The 26,221-nt window shown below is 35.6% G+C and overlaps 1 long non-coding RNA gene across 12 annotated transcripts in view; it reads right to left on the reverse strand.

The window, feature by feature from the left end:
• LOC123537195 (uncharacterized) overlaps positions 1–25,727 on the reverse strand; it is a 76,313-nt gene extending 50,586 nt beyond the window's left edge. For 11 of the 12 annotated variants that reach the window (XR_008368112.1, XR_008368110.1, XR_008368111.1 and 8 more), the window contains exon 1: positions 25,675–25,727. This is a non-coding gene — a long non-coding RNA (uncharacterized LOC123537195). Of the gene's footprint in view, positions 1–21,066; positions 21,175–25,674 lie in introns of those variants that run through there. The other variant, XR_008368108.1, reaches the window with a different exon arrangement.
• Positions 25,728–26,221: the final 494 nt, after the last annotated feature.

A 26,221-nucleotide genomic window follows, 5' to 3' on the forward strand; every position in this document is an offset into this window, starting at 1 on the left:
GCTCATGACACGTCGTCTTATTATGGTGAACATTTATACCAAGTAATTTTAAAATCCCTTCATCAATGGCAGAGTTATGGACCGGACAAGAAACAGAGCAGCAATCACAACAACAATCACACTAATTCCACATTATAGATTTTCAAGCAACAGTTTCAATGTCGAACTGATATTGCAATACTAAGTTACAGTTATCATCATCAGCAGCAGCAATGGCAGTCATGAAAACAAGCATAAAACCCACATTGTGAACCTTCAATCAGGATTATCTAGATCAGATTCATTTGCCATACAATGTTATAGTCATCATCATCCAACACCAGTCACAACAGCAAACATAACAAGAGCTGTCCTTAAGACAACCAATGCTCGACTATTCATATTACTGTCCCAGAGGCAGGAAAATGGTACCCTACATGTTAAAGTATTTATAGAGTATAAATCCAGTATCTGCATTAGTTTTGGAGATAGTAATTTGCATGCAAATTTTTAACCAGATGTTTTATGTTGAAAAGGGGACGTAATTTGACCAAAATTCATGTCAGAGTTATAGGACATGATGCAATCAACTACTTTTATAATCCCAAAAGGCAAATGTGAAGTTTCAATTTAATATCATTCTGCATTTGTTCTGCAGATAGTAACTTGCATGCAAAACTTTAACCAGAATTTTCTAAGTCCAAAAGGGGGCATTTGTGCCAAGTTACATCAAAATCCCTCCATGCATGAAGAAGAAATGCTCCAGACAAAGTCATCATTGAATTTAACCTTTGACCTCCAAGTGTGACCTCGACCTTTGAGATAGGAACCTGTGGTTTGCACATGACACTCCGTCTCACTGAGGTTAACATTCATGCCAAATATAAACGAGATTGCACCATGCATGTCAAAGTTATGGTCCGGACAAACAAATCCGGACAGACGCATGCATGCACTGACACACCCACGCACGTACACCGAACAGCCATTTTGACAACTATGTCTTCGCTTCTGCAAGCTGGCTCAACAATAAATTATCTTTCGGAAGTGTGCAGGTTCTTCAATAATGTAGACTGCACCACACAGATCCCCCAAACTTTTCTGTCTGTACTATGTTTAGATTTTAATAAAAATTGAAATATTTTTTCTGTTAAAAAGTCGAGTACACTTTGAAATAAGAACAAACACCAGTGTAGATTATTATTAGTCTGCACATCCATGCAGTCTGATCAAGATCTGCAATGTTTGCCATTCAGTCAGTATCTTTTTGGCAAGCATCCCTTTTAACAATTAATGGTACTGTCCAAATTGAAAGATGGACAAGTTCATTATAGAAATTTAGCAGGGTAAGGGTTAAGTCACTGATGAATGTCAATTATTGAACAGATTATAAATCATCATTGTTCAATGTACACAGAAATATCAATTCAGTGGCTATAAATTTTTATTTAAAAGATGTTTTACTTCTCCTGAAGTTTGAAAACTGGAGTTAAAGGCACTGACTTCCAGATTTTGGATAAAAAATATCTTTCTTTCAAATTGAAGTTTGGTCATATCATGAAAATTAGAATACCAGAATGAAATTTTGTTTCTAAGCTGTTTTTAAAATGCCAAATCAAGAAAAACAAGAGCACCGCCAAGCAGGGCAATATATGCCAGAAGGGTTACATCAGAGGATGAGAGCAAAATTTAAAGAATTTGACTGTTGAAGCCCAAAGCACAGGAACAACAAAAAGAAGAAATTCAAAAAAAACAGGAGCTGTCACTAATGGTGACAAATGCTCCCCCCCCACCCCCACCCCCACTTAGGGGGGCATAAAAAAATTTCTAAGTCCATAAAAAATTCTTTACCAGGTAAAGTTATGTCAAAATACATCTCTAGATGCCCACAGGCAATATGTCGAGCCCGCCAGCTGTCAAAAGGACTGGGAGTTGTACATGACACTCCTTGTCTCATTGAGGCAAACATTTATGCCAAAGAAAACAGAGATTGCAAAAAGTTACAATATAAGTTTAACTGCTATTTAAAGTAACAACAAAGGAACGTAAATCTAAAAAAAAAAAATTCTAAGTCCAAACAAAAACCCGCACCAGTAGAGATAGGTCAAAATACACCTGAAAATTGGATGTAATATGCATGTTGTACTACAGAAAAGTGGTCTTGATTTTTCCTCGCCATCATAAAGTTCAAAATACTATTTAGTAACATGAAGGGAAGTATTAGGTCTTGGATGACCCATCACATGATGATGAACATGTGCAGTTCATCAATCTCAGCATCAAAAAAATGCAGGCAAGTATCTGTATGATTTTGACTCTTATGTGACCTGCCTTAAACTAGGGACCTGTTCTTGTCATGACATCCGTCTCATGTGGTTACATTTGTGCAATTCATCAAATCCTCTGCATGAGAGATCTCGACAGTTGTCATTTTTATCCTTTGACTTAGTGGCCTGACCTTAGACAGGTTGGTCTGCGAGGAAAACTTCGTCTTTATGGTGACTTGTGCAAGTACATCAAATCCTTATGCTGAAGAAGAAATGCTCTGGACAAAGTCATTTTTAATTTGACTTTTGACCTGAATGTGACCTTGACCTTTGAGATAGGAATCTTGGGTTTGCGCATGACACTCCGTCTCACTGAGTGTTAACATTCACCAATTAAAAAAATATGCTCCATGCATGTCAAAGTATGTCCAGACAAACAAATTGGACGATTCACGCACATACACCGAACAGGACTTTGGCTCGACAAAATTGGATTACCCTCCATGTTGTACAACATTAAGTGGTCTTGGTTGGTTCAACTTGTCAATAGTAAAAAGTTCAAAATCAAACTTATAAAGCATAAAGGAAGAATTGGAAAACATTTTCATAACTTTATCTTGACATCAAGAATAGGTGATACATTGACCTATGAGAGAGCTGCATTTTTCGAGTACCTGCCGTTCCACTTGAGGTAATTAACAATATATTACAATAATGACTACATGCTTAATAATAAATTAAATATTGATCAAAAAACAAATTGTCAGGCACTGCCACGACATACAAACAACAAACTTTGAGTTTCATGAAATATTATATTGATGTATACCTTAATTTTAAAAGTTAAAGTTGGTTTCACGGTGTCTATGTAAGTCAGTAAAAAGTATTCAAACCAATAAAATAATTTAAATTCCACAAATGTTTGACAGTTTAAAAAAATGTATTGTAAGAGAACAAAAAGGGATCTGCCAAATAAAAACAAGAGCACTGCAATACATAGCAATATACACAAAGCAAAGTCATGTATGACCTTTCACTCCTAAGTGTGACCTTGACCTTGAAGCTAGTCATCCGAAACGAGAACTCTGTATGTCGTATCTGTGTGGTGAACATTTGTGCCAAGTTTCTTTGAAATCCTTCAAGCAGTTCAAGAGTTACAGAGCGGACACGAAACACACTCATAAGACCTTTGACTCCTAAGTGTGACCTTGACCTTGAAATGAGACATCCAAAACATGCGCTCTGCACGTCGTCTCAGTGTGGTGAACATTTGAGTTAAGTTTCTTTGAAATCCTTCAAGGGGTTAAGAATTAAAGAGCGGACACAAAATTGCCGACGGACAGACGGACACTGGGACCATAACATAATATGTCCCTTCGGGAGTATAAAAAGATGTCCATGTTGTGATCAAACCTGGACTGCCACGACAATAGAGAATTAAGTTTTCCACTGTTGTTACCAATAAAGCTACCGAGGATTTAGTGATACAGATATTTATAATCAAGGCAGTTTACCTAGAGTAAAGTGTTACATTGTAAAAAGTAGTAAATACAACTAATACTCCTGTGTTTCCGTAACATATAGTCAGTCATTAATTAAGTTAAAAATATAACATTTATTTCAAGATATGTAAAACAAGAGCTGTCACAGGAGACAGCGTGCTCGACTATTTCGATGCTGGATAGTGAAACTGGGCACATCTGAGGAAACTAGAGCTGTCACTGGATAGCTTAATGACTCCAATTGTGGATGAAGATATTACACAATAGCCTGAGTCTATGTCAAAAATATCAACTTAAAGTAATAAAAGAGGTAAAGATAAAATGTATCAAAACACTATATAAGTATATCCTAAGCAAAAAAGGGGCATAATTCATTAAATATTGGTGCCAGAGTTGTGCAGCTTGTGTCATATAGTGTGGGTGATGATGTTGAACAACTATTTTAAGTTTGAATCAAGTCCATTCAGTAATAACAGAGACAGAGTGAAAGTGCATCAAAACTTTAACCTAAAATTCTAAGTAAAAAGGGGGAATAATTAATAAAAAATTGGTGCCAGAGTTATGCACCTTGCGTCATATGGTGTGGGTGATGATGTTGAACAACTATTTTAAGTTTGAATCAAATCCATTCAGTAATAACAGAGACAGAGTGAAAGTGCATAAAACTTTAATCTAAAATTCTAAGTAAAAAGGGGAAATAATTCATGAAAAATTGGTCCTAGAGTTATGCACCTTGCATCATATGATAAGGGTAATGATGCTGAACAATTGTTTAAGTTTGAATCAGATCCATTCAGTAATAACAGAGATAGAGTGAAAGTGCATAAAACTTAAACCTGAAATTCTAAGGAAAAAGGGGAATAATTCATGAAAAATTGTGCCAGAGTTATGCATCTTGTGTCATATGATGTGTGTGATGATGCTGAACAACTATTTTAAGTTTGAATCAAATCCATTCAGCAATAACAGAGGTAGAGTGAAAGTGCACCAAAACTTTAACCTGAAATTCAAAGTAAAAAGGGGGAATAATTCATGAAAAATGGTGCCAGAGTTATGCATCTTGTGTCATATGATGTGGGTAATGATGCTGAACAACTATTTTAAGTTTGAATCAAATCCATTCAGTAATAACAGAGGTAGAGTGAAAGTGCACCAAAACTTTAACCTGAAATTCTAAGTAAAAAGGGGGAATAATTCATGAAACAATGGTGCCAGAGTTATGCACCTTGTGTCATATGATGTGGGTGATGATGTTGAACAACTATTTTAAGTTTGAAATAAAATCCATTCAGTAATAACAGAGATAGAGTGAAAGTGCATCAAAATTTTAACCTGAAAATCTAAGTGAAAAGGGGGGATAATTCATGAAATATTGGTGCCAGAGTAATGGCCCTTATGTCAGATGATGTGGATGATGATGAGGAATAAGTATTCCAAGTTTGAATCAAATCCATCAAGTAATTACAGAGATACGTTGAAAAAAGAGAAAGTGCACCAAAACTTTAACCAAGGTGGGGACGCGGAAAGACGCCGACGCCGACGCCGGGGCGAGTAGGATAGCTCTCCTCATACTTCGTATAGTCGAGCTAAAAAATGTTGTCATAACTGCTGTTGTAACAGTACAGAAAGGATTAAAAAAGTGGCAAAAGTTACACAAGTTAAATATAGTTATCAAACCACATACTTACAGATATTTTCAGTTGTTAACAGACATCATCAGAGGCAGAAATTTAGCTGGCAAAAATAGTTATGTGAATGTTGTGTCATCACAGTACAGAAGAGATTGAAACAAGTGGCAGAAGTTACAAGTTATACAAGTTACTGACAAAAAGTTTGACCTTTGAGCTCAATATGTGACCTATAGACCAGGTTTATGTGCTCTGCACATCAACTCATGCTATCTACCTACAAACCAAGTTTTAAGTCAATACCTTGCATGTTTATGGATATATGCTCCAGACAAAAAGTATGTTGGCTAATTTTTAACTTTCAGCTCAGTTTATGACCTTGACCTTTGCCCTACAGCCGGTTTAAGCGCTCTACACAGCTTCTTATTGCCATGTACCCTTGTCCCAAGTTTGAAGTCAATAGTCACAGATAAACATAGAATCACATATTATTTCCTGTTTTTTTTTGTTTGTTTTGTTTCTCAAAACAGATAAATAATAAAATGGAAAAGAAAAAATTACCCTTCAAGGCAAAAGAGTCAATATATGTAATCATTTTAGAGGAAATTATTACTCATACTTTGAAGTTTCACTGAATCAAGATACTTGATCATCTATTCATCTATTCTTAACCTTTACACTTTGTTTTATTCATCTCAATATTTTTTTAAAGCTGTATGGACTTTGAAAAGAGCAATTTGACTTTTGAATTGGATTTGGTTTTATGGCTACAATATCACACTTGATAATCGACTATCCTGACGCCCACTGGACAAAAAAAAAAAAAACACTGGAAAAGTAACCCAGCTGTAAATCAGTAGATAAAGTTTTTCATTTATCTCTATTGAAGCCAATTCTACAAATCAGCTTGACAATTTTGTTGAGGAATGGACATGGCTTACATTTAAAACTTCTGGGCTGAAAATGATTGTTGTGTTTTTATAAGTCTGAAGAACAATTTCTTCAGTTTGAAAAATTGAACAAATATGCAAAGATTCACGCAATTTTGTTTATGAACAACCTGTGAAAACTTGTGTGAAGTTTCCAAGTTCTACCTTCTTTCTGAAAAAATATATTAGCTGTTAAATAGGCATGACTGAAAAAAATGACTGTTGAAAAACTTCCACTATATTGGCAGTTGGCCCAAAAATTGTAAAATTTATTAATGTAAGCCATGTCCCGGCAAAACTGTCGTTGAAAAATAACAAATTTGCAAGAATTGGCTTCCTTTTAATAGAAATAATTAAATGAAAACCTTTATCTACCGATTTACAGCTGTGTCACTTTTCCAGCAGGTTTTTTGACCAGCGGGCGTCAGGATAGCAGGTAATCCAGTGTGAATTATATAAATGTATTTGACAATAAAATTATTGTCCATGTTTTACAATAAATAAAATCTTATTTGACTTCATAAATGTATTCCAGTTTTGATAAAAACCATATGACCCTTCACTTTAACCATATCTATCTAAGAATCATAAAAGCCTGTTAAATCTATTGTGCTATCATCATCACAGCAGCAACATTTCCCTATTATGAACCTTCACTAAAACAATGTCTATTTAAGAATGATATAGCATGTTATCTATTTTAAAGCAAACAGTTTGCAGCAGCATTTGTATCATCTTTATCATCATCATCACCATCATTATTCAAATCATAATCAACAGCAACAACAAGCTGTTCAACATTCCTGTAACTTCCTGTTAAACATGTAGTAATCTACAGATTTTAAAGCCAACAGTTAGGCCTCACTTAGTTAATAAGTTGTTCATCGGATTTGCCGCTCGTATATTTTCAGAAACACACAGAAATTACTTTTTGGCTTTTGGCACATGCTCACCCCATTGAAAAAAAATCAAGCCAGGATTTTTTGGTGGGCTACTTTAAATGGACATAGCAGTGTACAAATGATTACTACTGTTTGCAGATCAAATTGCCCTTTCGCCTTATCTTAAATCGATAGACTTGTTCCTTTACGTCACAAAAGCAGCGATGCTGAAGCTATTTTTGGAACTCGTAACTCTGCCTTTCCGATACAAGTAAAAAATACTGAATGAACTTGTTTACATTGGCTGCATGACCGAGAAATGATGATTTAAATACTGTTTGAAAGGGTGTTTAACCGGATTGTAACAGATGTACTAGATCTAATCTTCATTTAAAATTTAAATGAATCTTGCCACAATGCACACTACCTTCAGGTAGCGTGGATGTGAAAAAATACATTACAGGCTTTTTTTCTGCCTAAATTTCAGTAACTTTTGCTGCAGACTTTTCTTTTAAATAACGTATCTCGTGTTTAGTTTTCACAATAATTATAAAACGTGACTGACTCGAGATGTTGGATTCGCTCATCATTGATTGAAGGGCATAAGTTCGATTCCTGGAACCGACCATGCCTCTTTAGTTGAAAAAAAGTCGGCAATTTCTTACGGAATATGTGGGTCTTAGTCTAACTATTTTGATGCGATCCTAGGAAACAGTTACAAGTTATTTTCTCTACTTGAAAGAAATTGTCATCGCTAGATTTGGGTTTAGATGCTGATTTGTTGCGAATATGAGATAAATTCAAATAAAACTTGCATGTATCAAAAGGTAGTCCAAATAATTGTACTCAAGAGTTGAATATCGTTATATTTTTTGGCTGGTCAATATCCCCTTTACGTAGACAACGTAAAATTTCGAAATGTAAATCGGTCTACCCGAGGTCTCATTATTTAGACTAATCAAAAGGGGGGATTAATTCCTCGTTAATTTATGTAAAAGTTATCATGATTCCCCTTAAAACGATTAACGTAACACGTTATGTGTAAGAAATAAAACCAATGACTTTAAATGACGGTGTGCTGTTATTTATCCTCGATTATTTTGGTCCATTTAGAGTGACCGTCACAAATATAAAACAAACAAAACATGGAACTATTTTCACTTATGTGAGTCTATAAATGGTTCTTTCCATGAACGAAGACAAGGCTTATCAATTGCCTGTATGTAAATAACTGAAATAGTGAAAAACGACTTCAAATAAATAGTAGATAAATTCACATACACGTAAACCCCACCAATAAAATAAAAATAAAACAAGAGCTGTCCGTAAGACAGCCAAGCTCGACTATTCGAAATATTGTCACAGAAGCAGGAAATTATTACCCAAAATGTTAAATATCAAAAGAGTTTTAAGTTCGAAAGGGGACATAATTTGACCAAAATGCATATCAGAGTTATGGGACTTGATGCTATCAACTAGTTTTATAACCCCGAAGAAACATGTTAAGTTTCAATTCAATATCTGCATTAGTTTTGGAAATAGTAACTTGCATGTAAACTTTAACCGAATTTTCTAAGTCCAAAAGGGGGCATAATCTGCTCAAAATACATGCTAAGAGTTATGGAACTTGACCCAGTGAGGTTTGTAATTGACCTTGAAAAAGAATAAATAAGTTTCAAAGCTATATGCCTTTTGGTAATAGCTGTATGTACTTGCACGCAAAACTTTAACCAGAATTTTCTAAGTCCAAAAGGGGGCTTAATTTGCCCAAAATACAAGTCAGAGTTATGGAACTTGATTCTATCAACTAGTTTTATAACCCCAAGGACACATGTGAAGTTTCTATTTAATATCTGAATTAGTTTTGGACATAGTAACTTGCATGTAAAACTTTAACCAGGGTTTTCTAAGTCCAAAAGGGGGCATAATTTGGCCAAAATACATGTCAGAGTTATGGGACTTGACCCAGTGAGGTAGGTAATTGATCTAGAAAAAGAAAAAATAAGTTTCCAATCTATATGTCTTTTAGTAATTGCTGTATGTACTTGCACGCAAAACTTTAACCAGAATTTTCTAAGTCCAAAAGGGGGCATAATTTGGCCAAAATGAAGGTCAGAGTTATGGGACTTGGTGCTATCGACTAGTTTTATAACCCCGAAGACACATGTGAAGTTTCAATCCAATATCTGCATTAGTTTTGGAGATAGTAACTTGCATGTAAAACTTTAACCAGGATTTTCTAAGTCCAAAAGGGGGCATAATTTGGCCAAAATACATGTCAGAGTTATGGGACTTGACCCAGTGAGGTAGGTAATTGATCTAGAAAAAAAAAAAGTAAGTTTCCAATCTATATGCCTTTTAGTTATAGCTGTATGTACTTGCACGCAAAACTTTAACCAGAATTTTCTAAGTCCAAAAGGGGGCATAATTTGGTCAAAATGAAGGTCAGAGTTATGGGGCTTGGTGCTATCAACTAGTTTTATAACCCCGAAGACACATGTGAAGTTTCAATTCAATATCTGCATTAGTTTTGGAGATAGTAACTTGCATGTAAAACTTTAACCAAAATTGTCTAAGTCCAAAAGGGGGCATAATTTGCTCAAAATACATGTTAGAGTTATGGAACTTGACCCAGTGAGGTTGGTAATTGACCTAGAAAAAGAATAAATAAGTTTCAAAGCTATATGCCTTTAAATGATAGCTGTATGTACTTGCATGCAAAAACTTAACCAAGGTGTGATGCCGACGCCGACGCCAGGGTAAGTAGAATAGCTAGACTATTCTTCGAATAGTCGAGCTAAAAAGGGATATTATTCAGCCAAAATAGTTGTCAAAATTATGTACTCTTGCCTACAGATGGAAATCATGATGATAAACAAGTGTTCAAAGTTTAAAAGTCATATATTTTTGACAAAACATGGACTTGTACAAAAACAGAACCGATTTCCAAGTCCAAAAAGGGCCAGATTTCCACCAAAATACATGTAGATGACATTTATGTACTACTGCCTACAGATGGAGACTATAATACTGAACTATAACACACAGAACAAGTGATAAAAACTTCAAAGCTATATGTCAAACACTTTATGCAAAATATGAACTGGTACGAAAAACTTAACCAAGATTTCTAAGTCGAAAGAGGCCATAATTCAGCCTAAATCCTTGATGGAGTCATGTACTCATGCCTATTACTAGAAATGGGGATGAAAAACAAGTGCTGAAACTTTCAAAGCTTTATCTCAAAAGACTTTGTCAAAATATGAACTAGTACGAAAAACTAAACCAAGATTTCTAAGTCAAAAGGGGCCATAATTCAGCCAAAATCCTTAATGAAGATATGTACACTTGCCTATAACTGGACATGGTGATGGTTAACAAGTGTTGAAAGTTTCAAAGCTATATCTTGAAAGAGTTTGTCAAAATATGAACTGGTAGGAAAATCTAAACCAAGATTTCTAAGTTGAAAGGGGCCATAATTCAGCCAAAATCCTTGATGGAGTTATGTACTCTTGCCTATAACTGGACATGGTGATAGTAAACAAGTGTTGAAAGTTTCAAAGCTTTATCTCAAGGAGACTTTGTCAAAATATGAACTAGTACAAACTAGAATGTGTCTGTAGGACACGCCGGGGTGTGCCCCCCACTGGTACATTTGTCACAAATAAAGGGTAATAATTCAAATGTTTGCAGTCTAAATGGGGTATAGCCTCAACAAACATTTTATGCAAAGAATTCATTATTCTAGGCCCTATACTTTTTGAGCTATGAGCATCACAAACAAAAAATCCACTATTTTGGCTATTTCAAGGGCCATAACTCTGGAATTAGAGCTAAGATTCTCAAGAAGAATGCCAAGTCTGCAAGGTGACACCACGATAAAGACTCCAGCAAGGTTTCCTGAATTTACATCTAATACTTTTTGAGCTAGGCACATAATTAGGTGAAAAAGTGCATTTTTTTACTATTTCAGGGCCATAACTTTAAACAAGAGGGCCATGATGGCCCTATATCGCTCACCTGTTATCATTGCACTTGAGGACAAGAAGGTCCTCAGAAAAAATATCTAAGTCCAAAGGACAGGAACAACAAAGGAAAGAAATTTAACCAAAAAGAAAAAAAAATTCTTACAAGGTACAGATATGTCAAAACACACCTAAAAAATTGAAGGTATCATCCATGTTGTACCACAGAAAAGTGGTCTCGGTTTTTCCCTACGGCCAATAATAAAAAAGTTACTAAAAATAAGCTATTTATAGTAATATAAAAGGGAAGTAATTAAAAAAAAAATATTATTGTAAGTGAACAAAAGAAGGATCTGCCAAATAAATCTGTTGACATAAATGAAATTTCAGATCAGTATTTTCATTAGTTATTGAGATGTACCCATTTTAATTTGAAATAATGGGAGGTAATTTGACATAAATCAGTCCATAGTTATCAACCCTGATTGGCTCAGTCCAACTAATGACAATAATGAAATTTCAAATAAGTCCTATAAGTACTTACTGATATAAATCCATTTTGATTACAATCAGGGGAGGTAATCAGATATAAAATAACTCTGGAACCTATGATTGGATCTGATTTGTCATGGAATCCAAGATTTATTGTTGTTGAAGATATTTTGGAAGTTTGTATCAAATAAAACCATAAAAGAAGTCTCTATATGGCTGCAAAACCAATTTTGGACCTTTAAGGGGCCATAACTCTGGAACCCATGATGGAATCTGGCCGGTTCAAGAAAGGAACCAAGATCTTGTGGTGATACAAGTTGTATGCAAGTTTGGTCAAAATCAAATCATAAATGAAGCTGCTATTGTGCAGACAATGTCAAAATAGCTAATTTTGGCTCTTTCAGGGGCCATAACTCTGGAACCCATTAAGGGATCTGGCTGGTTCAAGAAAGGAACCGAGATCTTATGGTGACACAAGTTTTGTGCAAGTTTAATTAAATTCAAATCATAAATGCAGCTGCTATTGTGCAGACAAGGTCAAAATAGCTAATTCTGGCCCTTTCAGGAGCCGTCACTCTGCCCTTTCAGTACACAACTTGTATCACCATAAGATCTTGGTTCCTTTCTTGAACTGGCCAGATTCCTTTATGGGTTATGGCCCCTATTTTGACAAAATAGCTAATTCTGGCCCTTTTAGGGGCCATAACCCATAAAGGAATCTGGCCAGTTCAAGAAAGGAACCAAGATCTTATGGTGATACAAGTTGTGTGCCAGTTCAGTAAAAATCAAATCAAAAATGAAGCTGCTATTGTGCAGACAAGGTCAAAATAGCTAATTTTGGCCCTTTCAGGGGCCATAACTCTGGAACACATAATGGGATCTGGCCAGTTCAAGAAAGGAACCGAGATCTTATGGTGATACAAGTTGTGTGCAAGTTTGGTTAAAATAAGATCATAAATGAAACCACTATCGTGCAGACAAGAAATTGTTGACGCACGGACGGACTGACGACGGACGACAGACAAAGGGTGATCACAAAAGCTCATCTTGTCACTATGTGACAGGTGAGCTAAACAACAGCTGTCAGAGGACAGCAACGCTCGACTACTCAACAGCCTTGTCAATTGAATGAATACAAAAGTTGAAAAAGGGGCATAATTTTGTAATATGCAAAGTAGTGGTATTGAACCTCTGTACTGCATGTCATATCATGACAGTTAACAAGTGTGTGAAGTTTCAATCCTTTCCAATTTGTGGATACTGAGATACCAGCTTACATACAAAAACTTAACCAAAAACTGCTAAGTCGAAAAAGGGGCATAATTTTGTAAAATGCAAAGTAGTTGTGGGACCTTCACAGTGCATGTTAGATCATGACAGTGAACAAGTGTGTGAAGTTTCAATCCATTCCCATTAGTGGATACTGATATATCAGATTACATACAAAAATTTAACCAAAAACTGCTAAGTCGAAAAAGGGGCATAATTTTGAAAAAAAGAGTAGAGGTATGGGACTTGCTTAGTGCATGTCAGATCATGACAGTGAAAAAGTATGTGAAGTTTCAATCCATTCCCATTAGTAAGTATTGAGATACCAGCTTACATACAAAACCTTAATCAAAAATTTCTAAGTCGAAATAGGGGCATAATTTTGTAAGAAAAGCAAAACAGAGTTATGGAACCTGTGCAATGTAGGTCAGTTTATGACAGTGAATAAGTGTGTGAAGTTTCAATCCATTCCCGTAAGTGGTTACTGAGTTACCAGCTTACATACAAAACCTTAACCAAAAATTTCTAAGTCAAAAAAGAGGCATAATTTTGTAAAAAAGCAAAATAGAGTTATGGAACCTGTGCAATGTAAGTCAGATTATCACAGTGAATAAGTGTGTAAAGTTTCAATCCATTCCCACAAGTGGTTACTGAGATACCAGCTTACATACAAAAACCTTAACCAAATCGGGACTCGGACGCCGACGCATGGGCGAGTCCAATAGCTCTACTAATCTATGAATAGTCAAGCTAAAAAGGGGGTGGAGCCAGCCAAAAAAATAGAGGTGTGCAAGTTTATATCATGATAAAGATTTATGCAAGTTTTCAACCATTTATATTAAATACGTTTTGAGCTAGGTGCGTGACAAGGTGAAAATGTACATTTTTGACTATTTCAGGGGCCATAACTCTAAAAATAGGGAGTGGAGCCAGATGAAAAATAGGAGGTGCGCAAGTTCATATCATGATTAAGACTCATGCAAGGTTTCATGAATCTATATCAAATATTTTTTAAGCTAGGCGTGTCACAAGGTGAAAATGTGCATTTTTGACTATTTCAGGGGCCATAACTCTGAAAATAGGGAGCGGAGCCAGATGAAAAATAGGAGGTGTGCAAACTCATATCATGATTAAGACTCATGCAAGGTTTCATGAATCTATATCAAATACTTTTTGAGCTAGGCATGTCACAAGGTGAAAATGTGCATTTTTGACTATTTCAGGGGCCATAACTCTGAAAATAGGGCGCAGAGCCAGATGAAAAATAGGAGGTGTGCAAACTCATATCATGATAAAGACTCATGCAAAGTTTCATGAATTTATATCAAATACTTTTCGAGCTAGGCGCGTCACGAACTTCAGACGGACGGACGGACACACTGACAAGACCAAATCTATATGCCCCCACCACTCATGGGGGGGGGGGGGGGGGCACAAAAAGGGGCATAATTCTGTCAAAATTCAAATCAGAGTTATGGGGATTGTTTGTCCTGGTGTAGACTTTGATAGTAAATACCTATTTTAAGTTTCAAGTCAATAGCTTTGATAGTAACAGAGATATTTGACTTTATCAAAAACTTTAACCAATGGCAACGCCGACACCGATGCAAGTGCAATAGCTCTATTTTTTCTTCGAAAAGTCGAGCTAAAAATGGTAAAGTGCTATTTTAATAAAGGTTAAGTATCAGACCAGCTGAAATAATTTTGAAATGATATACAAATAGTTACATTGAACAAGCATAGGGCTGATCCAGGTTTTTTGGTTGCAGGTTTATTCCGCTACCAAAGTTAAGTGTATTTCTGACAATCATGTAGCATCTTTATTTGATTCCAAATCACAACCAAAGGATGTTCATGTGCTACACAAAGTAGTCCCATTCATGAACAATGCGGATGAATTATCAATGATCGTAACAGTTCTTATTCATCCTCTATCCATTCACACTGGCCATTTAGATTATATAAGACCTTTCAATGATTAGGTATTCCAGCCCATGGTTATATCACTGACTTCCAGCTGTTCATGTAAGTAAAGGCAGGGTTTATTTTAGATATGAGACACATTAGTTTTTGTTTATAAATCTTATACATGTATATTTAGAGATTGCCATTTTAAATGAAAATAAATCAGATCTAAGCAAAACCCGCAACCACCAGACATCTCAAGGCTTTGATTATAAATAGGGACCCTCAAACTGCAAAAAGGTAAATAGAATAACTTCGGGTAAATTCCGTCAGTTGTATATATTCGACATCTTGAATTAATATCTGTGTGGAGAACTCATAATGTCCTTGAATAATTTTTCTTAGGTAATTCATATAAGACACCATATTCATATCTTGTTGATGGGTGAATATTTTAAACAAGACAAGATAACATATACTGACACTAGTGACAGACTCCTGTTTCAGAAGTCGCAATTCAATTGGAAAGTACAAACAAGAGCTGTCAGTGGACAGCGCGCTCGACTATTCTCAGTGCTTGATGGTATAATATAAGCAATGAGTAAAAACATTACAATAAGCATATTCTAAGTCGAAAAGGGGCCATAATTCAGTCAAAATGCTTGATAGAGTTGCCTCCTTTTTACAGACTCTGGTCATGATGGTAAACCAGTATGCAAAATATGAAAGCAATATCTCAATGGACTTTGAAAATATTTGGGGTGGTACGCAAACTTTAACATTTATTCTAAGTCAAAAAGGGGCCATAATTCAATCAAAATGCTTGATAGAGTTGCCTCCACCTTTTTACAGACTTGGGTCATGATGGTAAAAAAGAATGCAAAATATGAAAACAATATCTCAATGGACGCAAACGGGGCGAGTACGATAGCTCCCCTATTCTTCGAATAGTCGAGCTAAAAATGGGTCTATGTGGTTGGATCTTGGTAGCAAATTTGAATAAAATTGTGCAAGAAGTTTTCTTCCGATAGGCTGCTTCCAGTAGCTGACGGGTACAGGAGAGATCGTGTTTGTATACAGATCCGTTGTATTTTCTTTTTTTAGAACCGATTTATAAGACAGCGATCAGGTGGACAGAGTGACTGTTGCCGAATGTCCATGTTTTTTTGTAAACAGTGAAGTCTTTCTAACGGCCAAAAATTTCTTAAAACATAAATCATATCTATATATTTTTTTATCAATGCAAAGGTTATAAAACAAGTGATTTATTAATTACTTTTAACTATTATTTCGAAATGGATGAATTATGAACACTTAAAGTGTTTTTCTAAAAGTTTTGAACATCACTACACCGCTATCAAATTTATATGTCATTTAAAACGGTTATTCTTTTAAAAAAGATATTTGAATACAAAAATATGAAAATTGTACGTATTTCAAAACTTTTTGAATTTTTAGGAACCATAAATGAGAGAAACAGTTATTAAGAAGTAAAATTATCCCATACACAATGTAAAAACATTTGTTTTGCCCACCACCAGATAAATAGATGTTAATGCGTGACATCATGACAATCTCTCCTATGTTTTATCTTTATATTGGTTGGTCATTGCATATTATCACTAAATTTTAGAAAAGGGGTCTGTGTCAATGTTATGTTCACTTCAATAACGAGGATGGTATATCTGCTCGATTGACAGAAACAATGAGAATGCCTTCCAAAAAACGCTATAATTTCACTTTGCTTCCAATTTTTGTGGAACAAAAACAATGGCTAACACAAAGAATGCTTGCTTTTCTTTTTCTTAAAAATTTCCTAATTTAATCCTAAATATTACCATTATTTATGAAAATAGATAGCATCGCCTTAAAATATCTTCATTTTCGCGACAAATCATATTTTTCCCACAAAGATAGATAGATAGATAGATAGATAGATAGATATTAATAGAAATTTGACAGTCGAACTAATCTGACATGTACAGTTTGTTTTATATCATACCTGTCAAGACACATGCATTGTGCGTGTGTCACACGCATTTCGGCCCTAGATCACGCTCACACGCCTACTATTCAATGTCACACGCATTTTAAAGAAATAAAGCAATCAATTGTTTTTTCATAGAAAATTATTGAATCAAACAAGCGAGGCGACGTTGACATGATGTTTTCATACCGTGATAATACAGCTTTTACATTCACCAGTGCAACGTGTTATTTCTACCGCATGAATAAACGTCACAAAATTAAACATGGAGGAAGACTATTCAAAACCAGATCATTTTTTGTTAAAAATCTAAATTTTCCATGTGAGGGCGTTTCCAGCTTTTAGGGATCATCGCCCTCTTGACCCCTAAGAGGGATAACCTTCCCTTTGAACCCCGATCACACTCCTGGCCTTTGCGGAGCCTTGATTGCTATGTTATATTTGACGGTCAAACTGCGGTGGCTGCAAAAGTCAGAAATAAAAAAGCAGCTACTCAGCCACAGTAAGCCTGTCTAAAATTTTACATGGATATAGTCACACTGGCAATAGCTTTCACAGAAGCGGTGGTTCCAACGCCACGGCTGTGTAGGATTCGTCGCAGAAGCGGTGGAGAAATATGGCCGACTGACTACATTTATGCTATCATCGGTACGTTTTCTAATGACCTTTTACGTTTGACTGAAAACAACCAGTGAGACAGGAGCCCAACATGTGTACTTTTCCCAAAACCAGAAACACTTGTTCAGTGCAATTCTTTGGTCATTACTGTAAACACTTCTGTACACTTTGAAGACGGACTGCTTTTTTTTTGTAGAATTCCCATTAAAAAGGGTTTTAAAATCTTGTACAAAACGACCCTGAGCACTTTTGCAGCAAATTGTAAGTTGGCCCTGTCAAGCAAAAAATATTTCTTTGTAAAAGGTGAATATTCATTACAGGCATATGAAAAAATTGACCAAAAATGATTCCAACGCAGTGTGTGGTGGGTACAATTGCAACGCATTACGGTGGATCTTGTTTCTTTAATGTTTGTTATGGACTTTTAATTTAAGTAAGCAGCATTTTCCTGAGATTTTGATTGGGGTAGGTCCATGAAATCACTTTGACATCAGACAGCAACAGAAACTTAATGTTTAGTAATAATATACTATTGATTTGCACTTCTGTTCTGAGGCCCAAGGGTACTTGAGTTTTCATCAGAAACATTTAACGTTCAGGGTCACTGTGACCTTGACCTTGCCCTCAGATCTCAAAATCAATAGGGGCCCATCTGCAGGTGATGAAAAACCCTTTCCTATACACTTTCATGATCCTAGGCCTAAGTGTTCTTTAGTCATCACCCTGAAACTGATTGGTCTACATACAGACTGACCAACAGACAGGCAGACAGACATACATCTGCAAAACAATATACCCCTCCTTCGAAGGGGGGCATAATAAAATGATATTGTTGAAGAAGAGGAAAAATTAGCCTACTTTTTAAAATTGTTTTAAACTCAGTACACAGCTGCTAATGGATTTTGTTAAGGTATGTACGTATTAGTAATTGTATTGTACCAAGTCAAGTTGGTTTATCATATGATGCCATGTGGTCAAATCAGAAAATTAATATTGTCACTTGATATTATGCATTTACAGATGTGAATCAATGTCATATTTATTCTAAACATTCAGTTTCTGTTGCTATCTAATGTCAATGTGATTTCAAGTTCCAAGGGTTCAAATTTAGACAAGCATACAAGCTAAATGCTAGTGGAATTTTAAAATAGCTAGTGGGTTTGAAATGTACTAGCTAATTTCAGCTAGTCAATAATATAACAAGCAAATGTCTTCAGAGCTGTAATAAAGTTTAATTGTTTTGAAGGTACACATTTTTCTTCATGAAAGGAATGTTATCATTTATGTTTATGATATTTTATTGTTCAACAAAAATGGCACAAGCTATTTTAAACTAATAGAAAATATTTTTGTTTGAGACAGGCTACTAGCAGAGATCAATCAGTAAGTTTTGGCCAATAAAATATTAAAAGAGTAATTAAATATTATTAACTTTAGCCGGTAGCTTTTCATTTTAGCTAGTGATCAAAAAGGGCACTAGCTAATTTCTGCTAGTACAAACTATTGTTAAATTTGACCCCTGGTTCCTACCAAATCAAAATTTTGGAAAAATGCTGTTTACTCCAATTTTAAAGTCAATGCAAAATTTAAAAGAAACAAGATCCACCATAATGCGTTGTAACTGTACCCAATACACACTGTGTTGGAATGATTTTTGGTTGATCATTTTGTATGCTTGCAATGAAAAATCATCCATTATGGAGAAAACGTTTTTGTTCGACAGTGTCAGACTTACATTTCACTGCGAACGTGCTCAGGGGTCGTTTTGTACAGATTTTAAAATTTTTAATGGGAATATAAAAGGGAACGGCAGTCCCACGTAAAAACTATACAGAAGTGTTTACATTAAGACAAAGAACTGCACTGAACAGGTTTTGTGGCTGGAAGAATTACACGTGGGCAGGGGGGCCCCCGTCTCACTGGTTTTCAGGCAAACGTGAAACACTTGTTAGAAAAAGTACTGATGAGAGCGTAAATATAGTCAGTCGGCCATATTTCTCCACCGTTTCTGCAACGAATCCTCCACCGCCATGGCGTTGGAACCACCGCTTCTGTGAAAGCTAAGGCCAGTGTGATTGTTGAGGTATGATCGTACACATTCAATACTAATACTTTTCAAATCTTCAGTAAAATACGTAATAAATATATGGTTAAGTTGTGATTATTCAGTACACGTACATGTATATAAATCAATACAATACAATACAATACATAATACAATACAAATTTTATTTATTGTCAGTATGGCACAACAAATCAACATTAGCTATGAAGGATCACAGGATAGACAAGCTTACTGTCGCTGAGCGGCTGCTTTTTAATTTCTGACTTTTGCGGCCGTTACAGTTTGACCGTCACAATATAAAACAAACTGTATAAGTCGGATTAGTTCGACTAAATCACAGGAGTACAGTATCACTCACAGGTGTTGTTAGTCGAATACCCAGTGCGAGTTCGAGTCAGCCAGCACAATTTTCTTAACTTGAGCACATGCTTTGAACATTCAAATAGTTCCAAACAGGCAGTAAACATAACCCATAATTGAATTCATAAGAAGATAAAGGGAAAGCCACCAGGATTGACTGAAAATGAAATACTGGAAAGTGAAAATCGAAAATGTACTTACAAGTCCCACCCCCCGCCTGCGACTGGCCAAGCCGCAGGGCAAAAGACCTCAACTCGGAACAGGGAAGAGCAAAACTGTGAACAGAAATCCAGCAACTGCTAAGAAAAGCCATCTTGATAACTTTGTTAGTCAATGTGTATACTGGCAAGCGCTAAATTTCTGAAGGTCAAAATTTGAATTTCCGTTATATATAGTAGGTCAAACCAAGCGGACGATTTCATTGGATGCAATGAGGGTTTCCTTACAATTGTTTGCAGTTTGCAGGTCATTTTTCAATAATTGCATATCACTGTATTGATCGAATCCTAAACAATGTTGCATTTCTTCCTTTTTTTTTTAAACTTCTTGTCGAGGGTTTACGTTTCATTTCAGTGTTTTTTTCATATTTCAAATCGCCCTTTTACCCTTTCTTTCATAAATGGTATCTTCCAATCGCTCGTGCGTCAACGGAAATAACGTTTAGTAAATCGGGTATTCCGTGCCCAAAAATCGAAAGGGGGTGGATGTCCCCCGCGGTTTAAAAATTATGAAGTTCTCAGTTTACCTGCGTACAAACGTTTTCGATTTTCATCGTAAAAAGTATTAAAAAAGTAATTCTATGTGTGTTTTCCCTAACATAAAGTTTGTTAGTAATTAAGTTTTAAAGCCGTAAGAAATATAGCATTTATTTGAAAATATCCAAAAAAGATAAGTTCATTGTTGTTTTTCGAACGATATGGAGACATGCCGCTTTAAATAGTTCAAATATGAAGCTGATTCATCTATTTACACAAAGCATGCAGCGGTTTTAAACATACCAATCTACCCTAGAATCTTTTCAAACTATAGGGAAAAAGATATTTTATACACAAAATGTACATGTTTGTTCATGTTTTAGAATAGGCGAATAAGTCATTTACAACTGATTAAAGGTATCTGTTCTGGCTGTCACGGCCTGCATGAGGCATGTACCGAGTAAAAAAAAACTTCACGATAGGTCAAAATAGTGAAATGAATCAGTTCGAACATAACCAGTCACCTTTTGGTATTTTCGCACAATGCAGCTGCTCTAGGTACACACTGTTGGCTTCAGTTGGTTGCACGTTCGTGTAGAGTAGGCCTATGTCTGTATTTCCTTGTAACAAACCTTGTAAAAAAATACAAGACATGGTAAAAAATAATAACATTTTTAACACTGCAAGGTCATCTTATATGCCCTCCCAGGGCCACCAGTGGCTGTCCAAGGTAAATTTTTTCCTTCCTTGGTCTTTTTTGATCTTTTTATAGATACAAAACTACACCACTTGAACGAGTTGGAGCTTCTCCCCATCTAAACGCTATCTTTCGTTTGATTTTTAAAATGACAAAGAAAGATCATTTTCTATCTTTGGAATAAATTTGTACGTCTTTCAGTTTCAATGATATTGATTCCTTAAGCTAATTTGAGTCTCTCAAACTTTCGAGTGAGAGACAGTTTACACGGTGGCGATACCCTGGGTATGCAGGGGTGCAAGATGGCGGCGGAATCTCTCGATTCAGGTAACATTTTTCATTTAACTGTCTTAATACTTAACCCAAATTTTTAAAGAAATAAGACGAGTGCCCTCATAAGAATAATACACCCCCGGCTATAAAGCTTGGGCTCCTGAGTTCGTAGTTTTTTGGGAAAGTGCAACGGCGCATTCTTATGGAAAAAATGCAATGCTATGTAGGGGGCATTTTATGAAAATGACTAAAACCAACTGTCCCCGTGTGTTTCGAAAAACGGCTTGTAGGGCGGAACCGAGTTTGACTGTTCCAAAGCTGTTGTAGAACTTTAGCAAGTGAAATTTACCAGTTTTCAGCAATTCAGGGCGATTGAAAAGAAATGCTTATGTGGGGGAGGTGTTTTTTATTATGTTAGTGGGGGTGCTTTTGAATGTGGGGGTGGGCGAACTGGCTGCAGGCTGCTAGAGGCTCGCAGTGATTGATCATTTGATATATAAAGTATATATAATATGGAAAGAAATTATTCAGTGGAAAAAAAACCTTTTCAAAATTTTCATTTTCAAGGTGGATGTGAAGTTAACATATAAATGCCTTCTACGGACACATTTAGGTACTATCTCTGGAACAGACTGTCAACTCCGTCCGTTCAGATTCGTATTGTATTTTGATAATATTCCCTGTGTTTTTATCCCGTATCCGTACATCAGGGACAATATTTTGTTGCCTTCTCAGGCTCTGTCTCCAAACGTAAAATATCATATAAATAATTCATTTCTTAATTGAGTCTTTGAAACTCACATACTTTACTCATTGTCATATTACCTTTACATTGATATATAGACATGACAATGACCTTCAGGATAACTTTTTCACGGTTTAAAACACTTAGCAATTTTTCCCATTTATCAAATTAATGCTAATGGGAAAGATTCATTTCTTGATATATATATTAATAATATATAATCAAATAAATAAAATGACTTCACATGCCTTTCCAACAGTATTTAATTATAAAAATACAAAAATAGTTTCGCTATCGGTATCAGTGTAATACAATTTTAAAGTGACGTTACTATGGTAATGACGCGACGTCAATTAAAGGGGACGTAATTTGACGTTATTTTCCAAAGGGGAGTAATAAACGTTGTTATTTAATTTTTTTAGAATATAATGTTACTGTAGGCTGTTAAGTTTTGGTTTTTTTAAAACATTTTATAAAATAATTTTCTTTCGCTAACCTAGCTGAAGTATTTATCTACTTTCATTTTAAAAAAAAGGGAACATTTGAAAAATTTGGATTTTTATTACTGCAAAAATTATATGATTACTTAGTGGAATTTGTCTAGTTGAAGGGTCTCGTTTTTTGTTGTGGTGGATAGTTCTTCTTGTTCTTAATTTATCGCAGTTTGGCCAATATAATATTCTTCGCATCCGTTGCAGGTAAATATATATTTGAAAATCACACATGCTTCTCCTCGCTTTAAAAGTATGAACTCGGCATTCAAGATAACTTTTTCGAGGCCAAACACAAAATTTCTTAAGTTTTACCCTTTTCTTTTTCATTTCTTTATGAAATCCTTCCTATTCACACAAACCCATTCATTGTACAATGTCATGCCATTTCATTGGTAAAAAAATTTGACCTTAGTCTTCGTTTTTGGGCACATTTACACGTCAAGCACATAGCTTTTTTCCAGCTTCATATGGGGGCATTGTGCTTCAAAAACACATCTTGTTTTTTTTAGTTTTCTCGTATACTTATAGCCTAATCATGCCCCACCTACCAAATATTTTTGTTTTGTTTTGATGTTCGAGTGCCGTGACAGCAATGTTTTCTGATTAACTGTTTTAACTTTGAAAAAAAAAAACGAAGAAGAAGGTTAGTAGAAATATATAGTGAAAGTCAAAATCGTAGCATGATATTTCAAACCGAATTGTTGTATATTTGAAATTTTGCCTGTGTATGTGAACGAGTTTGACCATCAAAATTTTGTTCGAACGGCGGAAGATAGCGATTTTCGAATATGTTTAAAATCGTTATTTAGACAACGGTTAACCACTTAGAACCATAGAATATTTAGTTTCAACTGTCATGCCTATATTTCAGTACAATACAATTTTAATGCCACCTTTAATATTTTTTCCAATTTTTTAAAAGAGTTTTTAACGAATGTTACCCCCGCTGTTCCTGGTTGTGGAGATGCAGCCGATCAACTGATATAAACCGGTCGCAAAATTCGTTTTAAAAAAACAACAGCGGCAACGGAGATATTAATAGTTTTTAGTAATATACGTCGGGGTAAGTCTTACTGAAACAGCATTTGTATTTCAATTAAATTTACTATTCTACATGACATTTGCACCGGTGGGGAAACGAGCTCGTGAAACGTTTTCTTCATTAAATAAAGACAATCTTTGTCGTATTTAAAAGCAATACTGAAACAGAATTGCATTCATTTGGAAATGTAAAGCGATTACAACTTTTGATATTATAGTTTGACTATGTAACATTACAAAAAATGACTTTCTATTGGTAAATTTTTTAGTTTTATTGACTTGCCTAAAGTAATATGTGTTTTCGTCCGTTTGCTACAATGTGTTTAAAGGAAGACTACAATAAATCATAGAATTGTCAAATGATACCATCGGTATATACGCCGCTTTTTTTTTGCATGGATTGTTCAGTTTACCCTTCAGCCAAGTTGGTTATAAAATTGACAAAGGTTAGGGGAATTTAATTTTTTCCGATTTTTAAACGCAAAAATCAAAGTAAAATGAAGGACATTGTCACACTTAAATACACAAAGTGAACACATTGTACAAGAATTGGTATTTTGTGAATTGAGTCAAATGTGTGAAGTAAATAAAAAAAATTTCAGCAAAATAACTGTTTTTAGCGTTTAAACAGTAGATGTCAAATATCAGATGGACCCTCAAAATGGACTATGTTCCGACTTTAAAAAGTAAAGGTTGAAAAGTCAATTAGGTAAAGGGCAAATATTAAAAAAATTTAATTGAACTCTTGTCAACAAGGTTGTTATTGATTATTAGCCAAATTGGTTAAAGTACTAATTTTGAACAAGTTATGGCCAAATTTGATATAATAGATCCAGGCCCCCTTTTGACACCTTAAACTTTATATCTAGGTGTCGGTATAAAAATGTACTCTCCAAATGCCATAGAATCGTGATCAAGTTTCAAGTTTCTAGTGCCAACGATGTTTTGAGAAGAAACATGCAAAGACGAAGGACGGAATCATCACAATATATATGAAATAATTTGCCCTAAAGTTAAAAGTATTTTTCGTGGTTTATTTGTCCGTATTATTGCGTGTCTTTAGCAGCAGTTAACTTGAGGTCACCCCCACATGTCAAAATCACCCACAATAACATAATGAAAAAAACTCCCCCACATAGCATTTCCTTTCAATCGCCGGGAATTGCTGAAAACTGGCGATTTCACTTGATAAAGTTTACAGCAGCTTTGGAAATGTCAAGCCCGGTTCCGCCCTACAAGCCGTTTTTCGAAACACACGGGGGTAGTTGGTTTTAGTCATTTTCATAAAAATGCCCCCCTACATAGCAGTTGCATTTTTTCCATCAGAATGCGCCCTTGCACTTTTCACAAAAACAACAAAATCAGGAGCCTAAGCTTTATAGCCGAGGGGTGTGTAGTATTTTTTATGAGCGGGCACTCGTCTTTAATTCGTTAAAATTGGTTAAGTATTAAGACAGTAATAATGAAAAATGTTACCTGAATCGAGAGATTCCGCCGCCATTTTGCACCCCTGCATACCCAGGGTATCGCCACCGTGAGTTTAGATTGAACGAATGTCCTCCAAATCTAGGTCTTTGTTCTGCTGAAAGGGCGATAAAACCTCAGCAAGATCCCGTGGCATAGACGCAGCTGTGTGTGTTTGGCGGGGATTCAGCAATATTGCTGCTACTGAAGTAGGGGGACGAGCATTAGAGACGGTCAGTGAGGATGTTTCCCCGGAATAACAATATAACACACTGCACAGACTGTAATACTTATTGTTTTTAAACAATGGAAGAAGATGTTTTTCGAGCTCAGCATATATAATCTAAATATAAAAGCGTCGTATATTATTATATATATGAAATATCTTAGATCAACATAATAAGAATAAAATTCTTACCTTTACTTTTCATTCATTTTGAGAGCACATGTAACAAGAAACAGAGATTTCCCGTGATAACCATGCAAAAGAGATACACTTAAATGCATATTGAATAAGCAGTTGGGAAAGGGGAAATCAACAAGTGTGCTGCATTTTATTCCAGATTTAATTATATCCCATTTCACCAGTACAAACCACCACTGCTGCTGCATATAATAAGGGTTCAGTGGGCCTGCAATTACTCACTGCAGTTTTCTTTCTGTTCTAGCTCGCTGGAAATGTTCTGTATGGCTACAATTATCCGCAATGACTCGCTGTAGACAGTGGCTGCAACGTATCATTTAGACGTGAATATAACATGTCAGCTGGACGGCAGGGATAGCAGGCGTGTCAGTTGCGGGGATAGAAGGCGTGTCAGTTACACATCGGGGTCAGCAGGCGTGTCAGTTGGACAGCGGGATATAACATGTCACCTGCACATGTGCAGGTGTGTCAGTTCCACATCGGGAATAGAAGGCGTGTCAGCTGGACGGTGGAGATAGTGTACGTGACTTCAGGATAGAAC

This window comes from Mercenaria mercenaria, chromosome 17 (assembly GCF_021730395.1).
Source record: "Mercenaria mercenaria strain notata chromosome 17, MADL_Memer_1, whole genome shotgun sequence".
NCBI classification, from domain to species: Eukaryota; Metazoa; Mollusca; class Bivalvia; order Venerida; family Veneridae; genus Mercenaria; species Mercenaria mercenaria.